Source organism: Lissotriton vulgaris, chromosome 3_1, assembly GCF_964263255.1.
Source record: "Lissotriton vulgaris chromosome 3_1, aLisVul1.2, whole genome shotgun sequence".
Lineage (NCBI taxonomy): Eukaryota > Metazoa > Chordata > Amphibia > Caudata > Salamandridae > Lissotriton > Lissotriton vulgaris.
In genome coordinates this window covers 1,223,797,881-1,223,811,600 of record NC_141689.1, presented here as the reverse complement: position 1 = coordinate 1,223,811,600, position 13,720 = coordinate 1,223,797,881, and the positions used below count along the sequence as shown (strand labels likewise).

The 13,720-nt window shown below is 46.5% G+C and overlaps 2 protein-coding genes across 4 annotated transcripts in view; one reads left to right on the top strand and one right to left on the bottom strand.

Moving 5' to 3' along the window:
- Window positions 1-6,971, bottom strand: part of DNAJA1 (DnaJ heat shock protein family (Hsp40) member A1) — a 122,457-nt gene extending 115,486 nt beyond the window's left edge. The window contains exon 1 of the mRNA XM_086961691.1: window positions 6,791-6,971. The gene's annotated coding sequence lies outside the window, so the exon portion shown is untranslated. The remainder of the gene's footprint in view (window positions 1-6,790) is intronic.
- A 318-nt stretch (window positions 6,972-7,289) lies between these two features.
- The window catches only part of APTX (aprataxin), a 216,008-nt gene continuing 209,577 nt past the window's right edge, over window positions 7,290-13,720 (top strand). The window contains exon 1 of one of the 3 annotated variants that reach the window (XM_086961687.1): window positions 7,290-7,363. The gene's annotated coding sequence lies outside the window, so the exon portion shown is untranslated. The remainder of the gene's footprint in view (window positions 7,364-13,720) is intronic. The other 2 variants (XM_086961688.1, XM_086961690.1) reach the window with 2 other exon arrangements.

Sequence of the window (13,720 nt, the reverse complement as noted above, 5' to 3'; positions counted from 1 at the left end):
AATCTGGCAAAAAGTGGGGGTTACTGCCACAGAAACCCACTTTCCTACAGACATTCTATAACTAAAAGTCATTATTACACACCAGTCTTTGTATCAGCACCCTCAACATCTTAACAGAGACATTGAATACCAGAAATTTTAAAATGTCAAAGATTATCTGTTCATTACTCGAAGAGGTGCGAGAATTGTCATTCCGGAGAGTCTGCAACAACAGTTAATTGGAGCAGCCCATAAAGGACATTGTGGAATTGATGCCACAAAACAAGCTCTTTGAGACACAGTCTGGTTTCCACATTTCAAAGAAAGTTGAACGAGAATTCAAGGCCTGTCATCTCTGCAACTGCCGGTCATCAAAAACCAGTTAACACCACACCGTAAGCATGTCAGAATTGTCACAGCATGTATAGGAAAGAATTGCTGAGGACTTCTTCAGTCCTCTTGACAACAGCCATCACCTGATGGTGATTGTTGAGGAGTACCAGTTCCGCTGAGAGATCTTTCATCTATCACTCGAGTCATCAAGAGACTAGATAGCATCTTCGAAATATCGGGTGTTTCTGCAATCTTAAAATCTGACAGGCCTCACCCTCTCAACAGCCGGGAATTTAGACAATGTCATCTAAATGGGAAGCATCAGAAGAGCACACCTCTTTGCCCACAGGTCATTGGCCTTGTTGAACTTTTCATGAGTACTCTTAAGAACGCTGTTCAACATGCTCTACTAGAAAAGTTTAATTATAAAACTGTCTTAAATTTTACTTTTAGATTTTACCATTCAATCCCTAACTCGGCCACAGGTGAAAGCCTGGCAACCCTCATGTTCGGGAGAGCCAGGACGACTAGGTTACCACAATGGACGAACAGAAGATCAAATACTGAGGAAGAAACCAGCATGAAAGACTTGGATCATAAAAGGAAAACTAAGGCCGATGCAAACAAGCGTTGATGTGCAAAAGACGTTATGTTCACAAGAGGAGATGGAGTGCTTGTTTGCCAGCATAGATAACGAAAATCTGATGTTCCTTTCAATGTCGAGCCATTTTAAGTTGTGATCAGCAAAGGACACATGACTGTCCTGGGAAGTCCATTATGCAAGATTCCTTGCATTTCCGACATGTGGCTCATCGCTCGAGGAATAAAGGCCCAGAGGAAAGTCATAAGTCTCTACAGGCACCCAAGATTGTGGACACCTGGCTATACCTAGAACCAATGAGTCAGGGATATGGAGGGAAAAGGGGTAAGAAATTAAAACCCCTAAACCGCTCGCAGTTACTATTCTCATTTGCTAAATGCCCCAGCTTAAAATATGTCAGTTCTGAGGATTTAAAAGAAGTGGGGTTTTTGGTTAATGCTAAAGGTGAGGAAATAACAAAGGTCCTTCTCCACTCAGCTTTGATAAAAGTCGCAGTGGAAAAAGCGGAAGCAGAGATGTTAAGAGAAGGAATTAGACTAGTAAAGAGAGAGGATCTGAATATGGTTAACCAAGGGCACAAATTTCTTAGAAACCATGCAGGGCTGGGAGAACGGCAAATAAAAATTATTTCATCTGGATGGAGTAATAAGGAAGGCCTGGCAATTACAATTGTTCCTAAAAAGCTGGGGTGGGGGGGATGAAGATGTCTTGGATGGGAACAGGTATAGAGAGCTGGCTTACTTAGACCAGGAGGAGGAGGAGGGGAATTTAAGTAACATCGATTAGGAAACTGGGTCGTCGCACAGCCTGCGTATCTTGTCTTGGAATATTAATGGCTACAAAAGAATATGGCCTCAAGAGATTTTCAGAAATCTCCTCGGAAAGACCGATATCTTGTGCCTACAGGAGACATGGCTGTGCGACGAATCCCTTGTTACGGAAGGTTTTACCAGTCACATAAAACCTGCAAGAAAGAATAAAAAGGGTAGGGCGTCAGGTGGTCAGATGACGCTGGTCTCCACAAGGATAGTGAGAGACATCTTCCATCTCGACTTAACATGTATCTGGGCACTAGGGAGCAGAGTGTCGATCCTAAATAACAACATAAGGGGTGAAGGTTTTTGTATTATCAACGTGTACATACAGAAAGGCGAAAAACATGAGTATAAAGCAGAGTTGGATCGCTTAAAAAAGGATTTAGAGAATTTACAAGAACTCTACCCAGGAGATGTGATTTTAATTTTGGGGGATTTTAATCATAGATTGAATCCCCTAAAAACAGATGCCTGGAATAGTGATATACTAAAAGTGTATAATATAGAACCTGCAATGTTCATCAACACCGAGCTCTCAAATCAGGATGTGGAGCTTGTACGGCTGTTGGGGGCTATGGGTCTGGTTTGTGTGAACGGTAGGAAAGAAAGAGATCGGCCCGCTAAGCGGACATTTAAAATAGGACAGCAATTGTGCCGATTGATTATGTTTTTATTCAGGCCTGGTGCTTCCACTCAATTCTACATTTTGAAATTCTTCAAGTAGAGGGCAGCGATCATTTCCCATTATTGTTAGAAATGTTGGTAAATAAGGCTCCGCCAAGACAGAAGGTGTTGAACGTCGAGGTTGAATATCCGAAGCGACTTACAACTCGGATAAGTGAAGAACATCTAAACAAACTGAAGGACTTTCAGTTAGTAGCTGACTTCGAAAACCTAGTAATGGGGGAAGAGCTATCCTGGTATGAGGAAATGATAAGACAACTTGTAGAATGCCTTAGAATAAACATTAAACGGGGGAAGCATAGTTTGACAACGAAACTCCCATTACATGCTACTAATAACCCATGGTTTGATGCAGATTGCCGCAAAGCAAAGGCTGCTATTAGAAAGAGTGAAAGAAGCCTTAGGCGCAGTTACAATGAATTAGAACATCAAACCCTTAAGAAACAAAGGATAAAATATAAGGCATCAATTAGAGACAAAAAAAGATCTTTTAAAGAAAATTGCTGGAAGAGTCTATTAGTGGCAATTGAAGAAAAAAATGTCAAAAGCTTCTGGAAATTGATACAGGAATGTACAGGGAAAATATCAGGGTCCATGCAATGTTCTGTTCCAGAGGACAGGTGGGTAATTTACCTTGAGGAGATCTATGGCAATTGGCCAAGGAGGGAGGCAATACAACCATCTAGTTGGCCAGGAGTGAGGGAAGAAGTAATGGAGCAGTTCTCCCTAGGTCACATCAAAATCGTGATAGCGACCTTAAATTTAACACGAGCTGCTGGCCCAGACAATTTACCCGCCATTATTATAAAAACAAATATAGATTGGTGGGCCAATTTGTTTGCAAAGACGTTCTTAAGCATACTAAAAACAGGAACATTACCAGATAGCTGGAAAGGGGCTATCATTAGACCCATACACAAAAAAGGTGATGTAAACTCCCCCAAAAACTACCGCCTGATAAATCTCTTGGACATTGGGGAAAAAGTGTTCTCTAAAATTATTTTGGGGTTGCTAAAAGATTGGGCTGAAGCAAATGGTATAGTACCTCCTGAACAGGGGGGTTTTAAAGAAGGTCATTCAACTGTGGATCATTGCTTTGCCCTCTGGGCGGTAGCGCGTAAGTCCATAGAGCAAAGGGGTAACCTGTTTTGCTGCTTTGTGGACTTCCGCGCAGCATTTGATCTTGTAAGCAGGGAGCAACTATGGTCTACCTTGAAAGGCTATAAATTATATGCAGACCTGTTAGCCCTTATCCAGGCCTTGCATACAGACAACTGGGCCCAGGTAGTCCTGGATGTGGAGGGTGGATTATCTGGTAGGATCCAGATTGGAAATGGCCTTAGGCAGGGGTGCGTATTAGCCCCGTTGCTCTTTTCTTTGTTTATAGCGGACCTACCCCAGATCCTAAAAGAGGTTAGAGGGGCGAGTCCAAAGTTAGGGGGTAACCATATATCCTGTCTGCTTTATGCAAACGATCTGGTGATTATGGACCAGACAGAGATAGGTTTGCAGAGGAAACTAGATATGTTCCATAAATACTGCCTAAATAAAAAATTGGTAGTAAATATGGAAAAGACTAAAATCCTATGTTTCGGCAAAAGTAAGACCCGGTTCCCTTGGTATTTGGGTACGGAACTTCTTGAGAGAGTATCGGAATATAGATATTTGGGTGTATGGTTCACGAGTAACCTGAATTGGACCACCCATCTGGAGGCTTTAAAAATTAGGGCAGCAGCTTCTATAAAGGGCTTAAAAAGGTTTAATAGTTTTTACGGAGATTTGTCAGACGGGCCGGTTATTAAGGCCTATCTGGCAATGGTCCCCGCGCAATTCCTATATGGATCAGAGGTTCTCCTCCTCAGTGGGAAAAAAGGTTGGGATAAAGAGGAGGGTATGATCCTGAAAAGCTTATTCTCGTTACCTAAATCAGCTATGGTACAGGCAGCAAGATTGGAGATGGGAGTCACTTCCTGGGCAATTACAACCAGGATGGCACTAATACGGTTTTGGCAGCGTCTGGAGATAGGGGAGGCGCCCAGAAAAATCTCACAGTGGTGTAGAGAGGAAATTACCTCCAGTGAGTTATCATGGGCTAAAGAAGTCAGACTCTCATTAAAGGAAGCTTATGGGAAGTTAGGAATAGAACTAGATGCCCAGTTAGGACACACCAATATAGGCAAAAAAGAACTACGGTCGTTGGGAGCGGATGTGTCCCGTACTTGTGATCACGAGTACCTTCGGCAAAAAATATCAGTGTCCCATATGATCCAAGTATGGAATTCAGAAGATCATCCTTACCCGTACTTGGATAGGTTGCCGAATCAGAAATTAAGAAGAGAGGTTTTAAAACTGAGAATGGGTGTAAACCCCTGTTATGTAAATACCAGGGTTAAAAACCTCATGATTAATAGTAATGGTAATTGCGCATGTACATTAGGCTCCACCTGTGACATTACTCATGTTTTATTAGACTGCAGGAGGACCCTTGATATACGTAAGGAGATTTTAGGCCCGTTATTCAAAAATTACAGGATTACAAATAGGAAGCAGGCTGCAGAGCTCCTGGTGGGGATGGGAAACCTGGATATAGCCTGCGCCTTGGGGAAATACTGATTCGAGTTAGGGAGCTCCTCCAGAATACAGAGTTATAGGCATATGTTATCGAGATTGTACTCTAATGTATGTATTATGTTTGGAAGGTCTAGTCAGATATGTTTTCTCATGTGTTTTTAACATCTCAGGAGGATACTGTTAGAAATAATGTTGCCAGGGTTATCCTCCGGGAAATGACTGAATTGCAATTTTATAAATTTTAACTCGTGTTTTTATAAAGTTTATAAATGTATAGTGTATACTTTTATGGTTGTAATAACTCAAATAAAGTTTTAATGACTGACTGACTGACTCATCGCTCGTCAAGCAATAATGTCAAAGTGGTGATGACCGAGTCTGAAAGGAGAAGTGAAGACCCCGACTGCAGCAGTTTCCACATCACCAACTCAGTACATGGACATTTCTACCATATGTCCCCCAGTTCTGAAAACAAGGTCAGGATGTGTGATCAAAGAACCACGAAATCATTTAAGAGCTGTGATTGTGTATAGATTTGTAAATTATTGCATTATTTAACAGAGTGGGGGATGTAGGGTTGTGCGAGTTTGCAATAACAGAACACTTGTGGCTCTCGAGGGACTCAGGAGAACGTGACGCGAGCGTTAGAACAGATTGAAGTGAAGACCAGTTTAGAACGTTGAGTTAGCAGTTACACGCATAACAGTAAAGATGTGTTATTCGAAGCTCTGTGTGTGACGTATTCATTGGCAAGTACCCGGGCAGGGAGGACACAACAGTCTGCTGTTTAGCAAATGCCGTATACAGTGTGACCATTTCCGTTTAGTACAAGGAAACTGTGGAAGCCCCCTTTGCGATTTATTCCAGGCCTGGGCTTAAGTCACTCGAACGTTATGGGACATACATTTGGTAAAGTCGTTACATAACGTTCTTAAGTGTCTTAAATCGCCAGAACCAACCATTATGGGCCAAAATAACATTTCTGTACCATCGGTGCGCCGAATCAAAATTCAGATACTAGTATAGTTTTTGACTTTAGATTCAATCGGAACGCGGTGAGGGTTGCGACTGCTGTATCATTGTTGATAAAGACGCCTACATCGATTTTAGAATAGCCAAGTTATACAAATAAATATCTCCATAAAACAATATCAGGACGTTTATTTGGCTAATAAACAAATGCCTCCCAGAACGGAGCGGAACGGACTCAAAATGGCTTCGTCATCTCCACTCAGAAATGACGCCGTATGACTCGTTTAACAATAACAGTGACAAGGAAGAACAATAAAACACAATAAAGGGGGAGGGGCCAAGAGACGTTGTTACTAACGAAACCTGGCGACCCATGACGGAGAAGTTCCGTCCGTTCAAAGAGACACTCGCTCTACAGCCATGACAACCGAGGTGAACGCTGAAGCTTCACGTTACACTGTATGGCCACCAAATTGCCCAGTTGACACGAGCTTCTTGGGAATAAAGGTATCTTCAAAAGGCGAGTAAAAAGTGTTGGGAGTGATTTCGTCAATATCCCTTACTACTCGCCGCTAGGGGCGTCAGTGCGCAGCAGCCTGCCCTCAGAAGCTACCCACAGGCCATAACGGTGACGTAACGGGTGTGCTACGTCACTCAAACGTAGATCATGGACTGGCACTTGAATCGTAATTAACGTGACCCATTCCCTACCAATAACAAACACCCAGGGAACCCACACCTGGATACTATGTCCCATTCAGCCTTCTATGACAACAACATAACATCCACTAAATCATCAGTAACAACGAGCACCAGGAAGGTGTCGCGCTCTCACCGGCAGGGGTCAAAATAAGTGCACAGTGGGGTCACAGGTCGGGCGGTGGTGCTGCGGCGCTGAAGCTGTTCTGCGGCTCCTTGTTCTTCCTTTGCCGCAGCCTTCTCGAAAGTTCGGGCGGAGCAATGCATACGGAGAACCCAAGGCAGGGGGCGGGAGCAAACTCGTCACCTGCTTGGCTGACGTTTAAAAACTGGAACGACACTTGTCAGAGTGTGCGCGGGCAGCGGCCATGTTTGGAGAACTTACTTTTATATGTGTCTCACATCAAGAACCTATTATCGTTCAGTATGTAGTCACACGCTCTCGGTCCTAGAGTATTTATGGTGTTACGTAAGCGCATTCCGTAGTACTGTGGTTTCCGTGTCAATATATTTATTTTGCATAGCTCAGTTTTATAGTCTTCTATTTTAGATGCCCCGTTATTGTCATTATTATAGGGTTGAGCCTGGTTTGGGCTGCTTCTGAAACGACGGTGTTTCTTTCATACACCGGGCTTGGCTCCTCCCCCGTTCATGGTAAACCTGTAGAGGCCGTATAGGAAGTTGGACCGCAGACCGCAGTTTGCAGCAGGTAGATACAAAACGAGGGGCATTTTCCCCTTTTCATGGGTAGATGTTTGATCGGTCCGCAACGGCTCTGCAGTGTCATTTCCTGCTTTACTAGATAGTCGGGAAAAGAACAGCTGACGTGCCGTGGAGTTTGCCATGTTTAGGAAAATCGCGGCCATACTGTGTGTGGCAGGCAGGCAGTTCCTTCCTCAGCGTGTACTGTGTGGGTCTAGAGTTTTTGTTTTCTCTCTATATCCGATGTTCATTATAACTCGTTGTTTGTTCAATTTCATTGACCTCAATTAGGGGAAGCATTTTGTAACTAGGTCATATGTCATCACTGTGAGGTTTTGGAATTTATCAACATAAAATGCTTCTTCAAACAGAGAAAAAGAGCATTGAGCGAATGGTATAGCCTTAACACCTAAGACAAACAGTATATTTACTATTCACTCTTGATGAGGCCAATGCTATTATATCGCAGAAAAATTGACTGATAAAAGTATGATCTTCAAGGGAAGGCAATTTAATATTTCTTTTGGCGGTTTTGCATAGTGCCCATCATTTCTGTTTTGACACCAGAACACATCACAGTTAGATACGTTTGACCGGAGAAATGTTAGGTACAAAGAGTACACAATGGAGTTGTAATAGTGCAGTGTGGAATATGGAGAGTTCAACCCCTCTCAATAATGGAGAATAAATCCTGGGTTGCAGTGCTGCTTATTTATTTAGGTAACTGTATCACATGAAATCTCCACACTGGGAGAGCCGTCGCGCTGCGGTCGTAGAATGGCCGTCTGCTGTGTCACGTCACTCCCGGCGTACCTCGCGGGAGTCACGTGACGACGAAGGACAAGACCGGGACACAACACATCTTCCCCCTTAATAAAAATAACAGCAGGGAACAATGGCTGAAACAGATCGACGAGGGAAAGGAGAGAAATAGAGAAAGAGAGCGAGTAAAACGTAGGCTAAGTGGAAATCACTAAAACGTTTGGGCAGCTTCACAGTGCGGCCCGTGCGGGTGTGCGTAACAGGTGCGCGGATCCCTCGCTCTCCACTTCTGTCAGATCCTGCAGCTTTCGTACTCTCTTCCTGGACTATGTCTCGGTTCGTTGATGTCTCGTGTGAGGTACCGGCCTTGTCTACGTCCTGCCAGGACGGTTGCTGGGTTGGTTGCACGGTACCCTGATCTTCGTCGCTTTCGAGAGTGCCGGTGGCGTTTCTGTTGGAAATCTCCGGATCCTCCCTCACGAGTTCTGTGGTAGGAGCTTCTCCTCCCGTGGCTCTGGTATCCTCTTCGAGATCACTGGCTGAGGTGGCATTGCTGTCCCGTGCCCCACTGCAGGATCTTGTTGCACTTAGCCACCCTGGATTGTGACCACACCTTGCCGTCAGCAAAGTCAACCTAGTGTATACGTCAATGACTTGTAGGGGCTTGCTGAATTTGCTGTCACCCTTTTGTTCTGGGTGGCCCCGTTTGACTCTAACCCAGTCACCTGTCAGCGAGACCTCTCGCACGTTGTGTTTCTTGTCATAATTGGCTTTGTATATGCATTGGGCTTTCTCTATGTTGCTCCGGACGATGGCCTGGGACCACTTGCTTTGGAACTGCATGCTCATCCATGCTGTATTGTCTCTGGTGAATGGCTCTCTGACTTTCAAGATCTTAAATGGGCTGTAGCCTGTGAGAGTGGGAGTGATGCAGTAAGCCCATACCGTGCTCCTTACTTCAGTTTCCCAGTTCTTTCTGGCATTAATGGCTGCTTTCATCGAGCCCATGATCACCCGGTTGAAGCATTCCACTTGCCCGTTGCCGGCCGGGTGGTAGACTGGGGTGTGTCTGAGCTGGATCCCGTTGCGTTTGGTGAAATCTGCCCATTTGGTCGAGGTGAACTGTGGCCCATTGTCACTGGTGATGGTTTTGGGAATGCCTTCCCTCAGGAAGCTGTTGCTAAGGAAGGTTATGACTGTATCAGAGTCCATCGAGTCACACACATTGACCTCAGGCCACTTCGAGTAGCTGTCAGCTAGGATGTTGAGATGTTTAGGCGTGCCCCAGGAATCGAGGATGGGGCCTACAATGTCTATGGACAAGTCTTCCCACGGATTGTTGGGAGTGTTTAATTCGCCCATGGGGGTCTCAAGGTGATGAGTGTCTTAGAAGCTGTGGCACAGTGTTCGCTTGCACGTATGAATCTCTCCACTTGATTGTCCATAGCTGGCCACCAATATAGTAGTTTCATCCTTCTTTTGGCCTTGACAATGCCCAGGTGGCCTTCATGGTTGATGTGGAGTATGCTGCTGATTAGCATTTCTGGGGGCATCACTCTGTCCCCTCGCAGCAGAAATACCGAGTTGTCGGAGATTGAGAGTTCATCCCGGACCTCCCAGTATTTCTTGAAGTTGCCCTTCGTGTACTTCTTCTCTTGCCAACCTTGAGTTACGTACTGTTTGACTTGTGACAGTTCTGTGTCTTTCGCATAAGCTTCTACCCAGTCCTGGGCACTGATGGTGTGCCTGTGATCCGTCAGGAATGCCACGCTGTACTCGTCCCACTCCGACTTCGCTACTACCCCTTCCATGGCCTTGGCCCTGCTGAGGAAGTCTGCCACTCTGTTCTGGGGACCTGGGATGTATTCCACATTGTACACAAAGTCTAAGAAGAGCAACGTCATCTTCGCGATGCGTGGGGAGGCGGTTACGTTGCAACTGGAGGTGAGAACTTTGACCAGAGGTTTGTGGTCTGTACGGAGTGTGAATCTTGATCCCCCACAGGTATTGGCAAAACTTTTCCATCGCCCAAAAGGTTGCTAACATCTCCTTTTCAATCACGCTGTACCTCTCTTCACAGGAGGGGAGGGAGCGTGAGGCAAGCACTGCAGTGGTCTCCGTGCCATCCACAGCTCTCTGGGTGAGAACGTGCCTAATCCTCTGTCACTGGCATCTGTTGTCAGGACGCTGAACGCAGCGCTATCAAATCTGTGTAGGGGAATCACCCCGCATATTTCTTTTTTGATGGTGGAGAACTCCACTTCTGATTCGGCGGACCAGCAGAAAGATGTTTTGTCTTTCAGTAGTTGGCGTAAGTTGTGAGTTTTCGTCGCAAAGTTCTTGATGAACTTGCTATAGAATTCCGCCAGGCCCAGGACTGAGCCGACATCTTCTTGCTTTGTGGGGATGGTGCGGACTTGATGGCTTCTACATTTGTCGCCTTTGGAGAGATGCCAGCATCGCGGATTTCGTGTCCCAGGTAAGTCACTTTGCGTAGCCCAAACTTGCATTTGTCGGGGTCTGCCGTGAGTCCATTCGTTTCCAGCTTGCGCAGGACAGTGTGCAGGATGCAGTCGTGGTCGGCCTTGGTCTTTCCCATGACGAGGATGTCGTCTTGGAAGTAGGGAACTCCGTGGACGTCTTTGAAGAGTGCAGGCATCAGTTTTTGGAAAACAGTCACGGCGGATGCGAGACCAAAGGGCAACCGTCGGAACCTGTAACAGCCGAAGGGCGTAATGAAGGAGGTGAGGTTCCTGCATGTCGAGTGTAGCGACACTTGGTGATTTGCAGCCTTCAGGTCGATGGTGGAAAACCATTTGACCCATTTGGTTTGTGCTAGTACTTCGTTTATTTTGGGCAACAGGAACTTTCCCACAATGATGTTTTTACTCAGTTCACAGAAGTCAATGCATAGACGAATATTACCGTCCTGTTTGCGCACCACCACTAGAGGGGCAAGCCATTCGGTGCACTCTATCGGTTCGATGATGCCGTCGTCCTCCAGCCGTTTAAGTTCCAGCTGTACTGCCTCTCTGCAGTTGAACAGGATGTTCCTTACCTTGTGGGAGACTGGCACAGTCCCTTCCTTGAGCATGATCTTGTGCGTGAATTTGGACTGTTTACCAATGTTGCAGTTGATAACTGTGGGAAACTCCTCCTTTAATCCGGCTGATGCGGATGGGTCATCCATTAAAAGTACTTGGGTTGAGTTGAATACCCAGCGCTCCTGGTCTGCCCACCCCAGGACAGAAGGACCTTTCTGTGCGATGTATAACTTGGCTGTGGTGTGTCTGCCTTTGAACTCAAACGGAAGCCGCCGGAACCCCACCATCTGGGTCCTCTCTCCAGACTGGGTGAATGTTTGTGGGATGAAGATCATCACCTTTCACGGGGCAAAGTCTGCGTCCCAGATCTCCTTCTGGATGATTGTACATGGGGAGCCGGAGTCCGATACCATGTTGATTTGGATGCCTCCGATCAGCAGTGAACAAGAGGGTTTCCTTTTGGGCATTCCGCCCACTCCCAGGATGTGGTCTTCGATGCATAGGATGCATTCCTCGTCGGATTGGTCCGCCGCGTCCTGATCGTCAGAGTTTTGTTGCATGTACTTGACGGAGGCGCTTCTGGGATTCCGTCTTCAGACTTTCCCGAAATGATCAGTGATTCCGCAGAAGGAGCACTTGACATGGAATGCCAGGCACTTCCGATCGTCCGCCATGTGAGAACGGCTACTGCATCTGTAGCAGGTACCTGGCTTATCCGCTAAAGTGCGGTATGGTCCCTTTGAGTGGAGCATGGGTTGCCGGTTGGGCGTCGAGCTAGAGTGGGCGAACGTTTAACTTGTGGGCCTCTCTTGTCCTTCACGTGGCACACTGTGGGCTACGATTCAGAAAAGGGGGTGGTGATGGACAGAGTATCTGAATTAAGCAGAACACTCCTACCCAGTCAACAGATCAGGGCTTGATCCATCACCGTTTTTTAGCTCACTGCACCATCCCAGCTCAGAACCTGGCTACATGCAAATTAGTCTGTCCCTGGCCCAGTGCATCATGGGAACAGGGCAGACCAAACTACCAAGCCAATTCTTTTACTGGAAAGGAAACAAGCTTCCGGGGACCGGTTTCTGGCATTACAGCCGTCTTCGGCCCGGCTTGCTTGAATCCTGATGGTGCAGTGAGCAAGGGACTCATGTCTGAGCATACCCTTCCACGCTTGTGGTGGACAAAACGATTCAGAAAAGGGGGTGGTGATGGACAGAGTATCTGAATTAAGCAGAACACTCCTACCCAGTCAACAGATCAGGGCTTGATCCATCACCGTTTTTTAGCTCACTGCACCATCCCAGCTCAGAACCTGGCTACATGCAAATTAGTCTGACCCTGACCCAGTGCATCATGGGAACAGGGCAGACCAAACTACCAAGCCAATTCTTTTACTGGAAAGGAAACAAGCTTCCGGGGACCGGTTTCTGGCATTACAGCCGTCTTCGGCCCGGCTTGCTTGAATCCTGATGGTGCAGTGAGCAAGGGACTCATGTCTGAGCATACCCTTCCACGCTTGTGGTGGACAAAACGATTCAGAAAAGGGGGTGGTGATGGACAGAGTATCTGAATTAAGCTGAACACTCCTACCCAGTCAACAGATCAGGGCTTGATCCATCACCTTTTTTTAGCTCACTGCACCATCCCAGCTCAGAGCCTGGCTACATGCAAATCAGTCTGTCCCTGGCCCAGTGCATCATGGGAACAGGGCAGACCAAACTACCAAGCCAATTCTTTTACTGGAAAGGAAACAAGCTTCCGGGGACCGGTTTCTGGCATTACAGCCGTCTTCTGCCCGGCTTGGTTGAATCCTGATGGTGCAGTGAGCAAGGGACTCATGTCTGAGCATACCCTTCCACGCTTGTGGTGGACAAAACGATTCAGAAAAGGGGGTGGTGATGGACAGAGTATCTGAATTAAGCTGAACACTCCTACCCAGTCAACAGATCAGGGCTTGATCCATCACCTTTTTTTAGCTCACTGCACCATCCCAGCTCAGAGCCTGGCTACATGCAAATCAGTCTGTCCCTGGCCCAGTGCATCATGGGAACAGGGCAGACCAAACTACCAAGCCAATTCTTTTACTGGAAAGGAAACAAGCTTCCGGGGACCGGTTTCTGGCATTACAGCCGTCTTCGGCCCGGCTTGCTTGAATCCTCATGGTGCAGTGAGCAAGGGACTCATGTCTGAGCATACCCTTCCACGCTTGTGGTGGACAAAACGATTCAGAAAAGGGGGTGGTGATGGACAGAGTATCTGAATTAAGCAGAACACTCCTACCCAGTCAACAGATCAGGGCTTGATCCATCACCGTTCTTAAGCTCACTGCACCATCCCAGCTCAGAACCTGGCTACATGCAAATTAGTCTGTCCCTGGCCCAGTGCATCATGGGAACAGGGCAGACCAAACTACCAAGCCAATTCTTTTACTGGAAAGGAAACAAGCTTCCGGGGACCTGTTTCTGGCATTACAGCCGTCTTCGGCCCGGCTTGCTTGAATCCTGATGGTGCAGTGAGCAAGGGACTCATGTCTGAGCATACCCTTCCACGCTTGTGGTGGA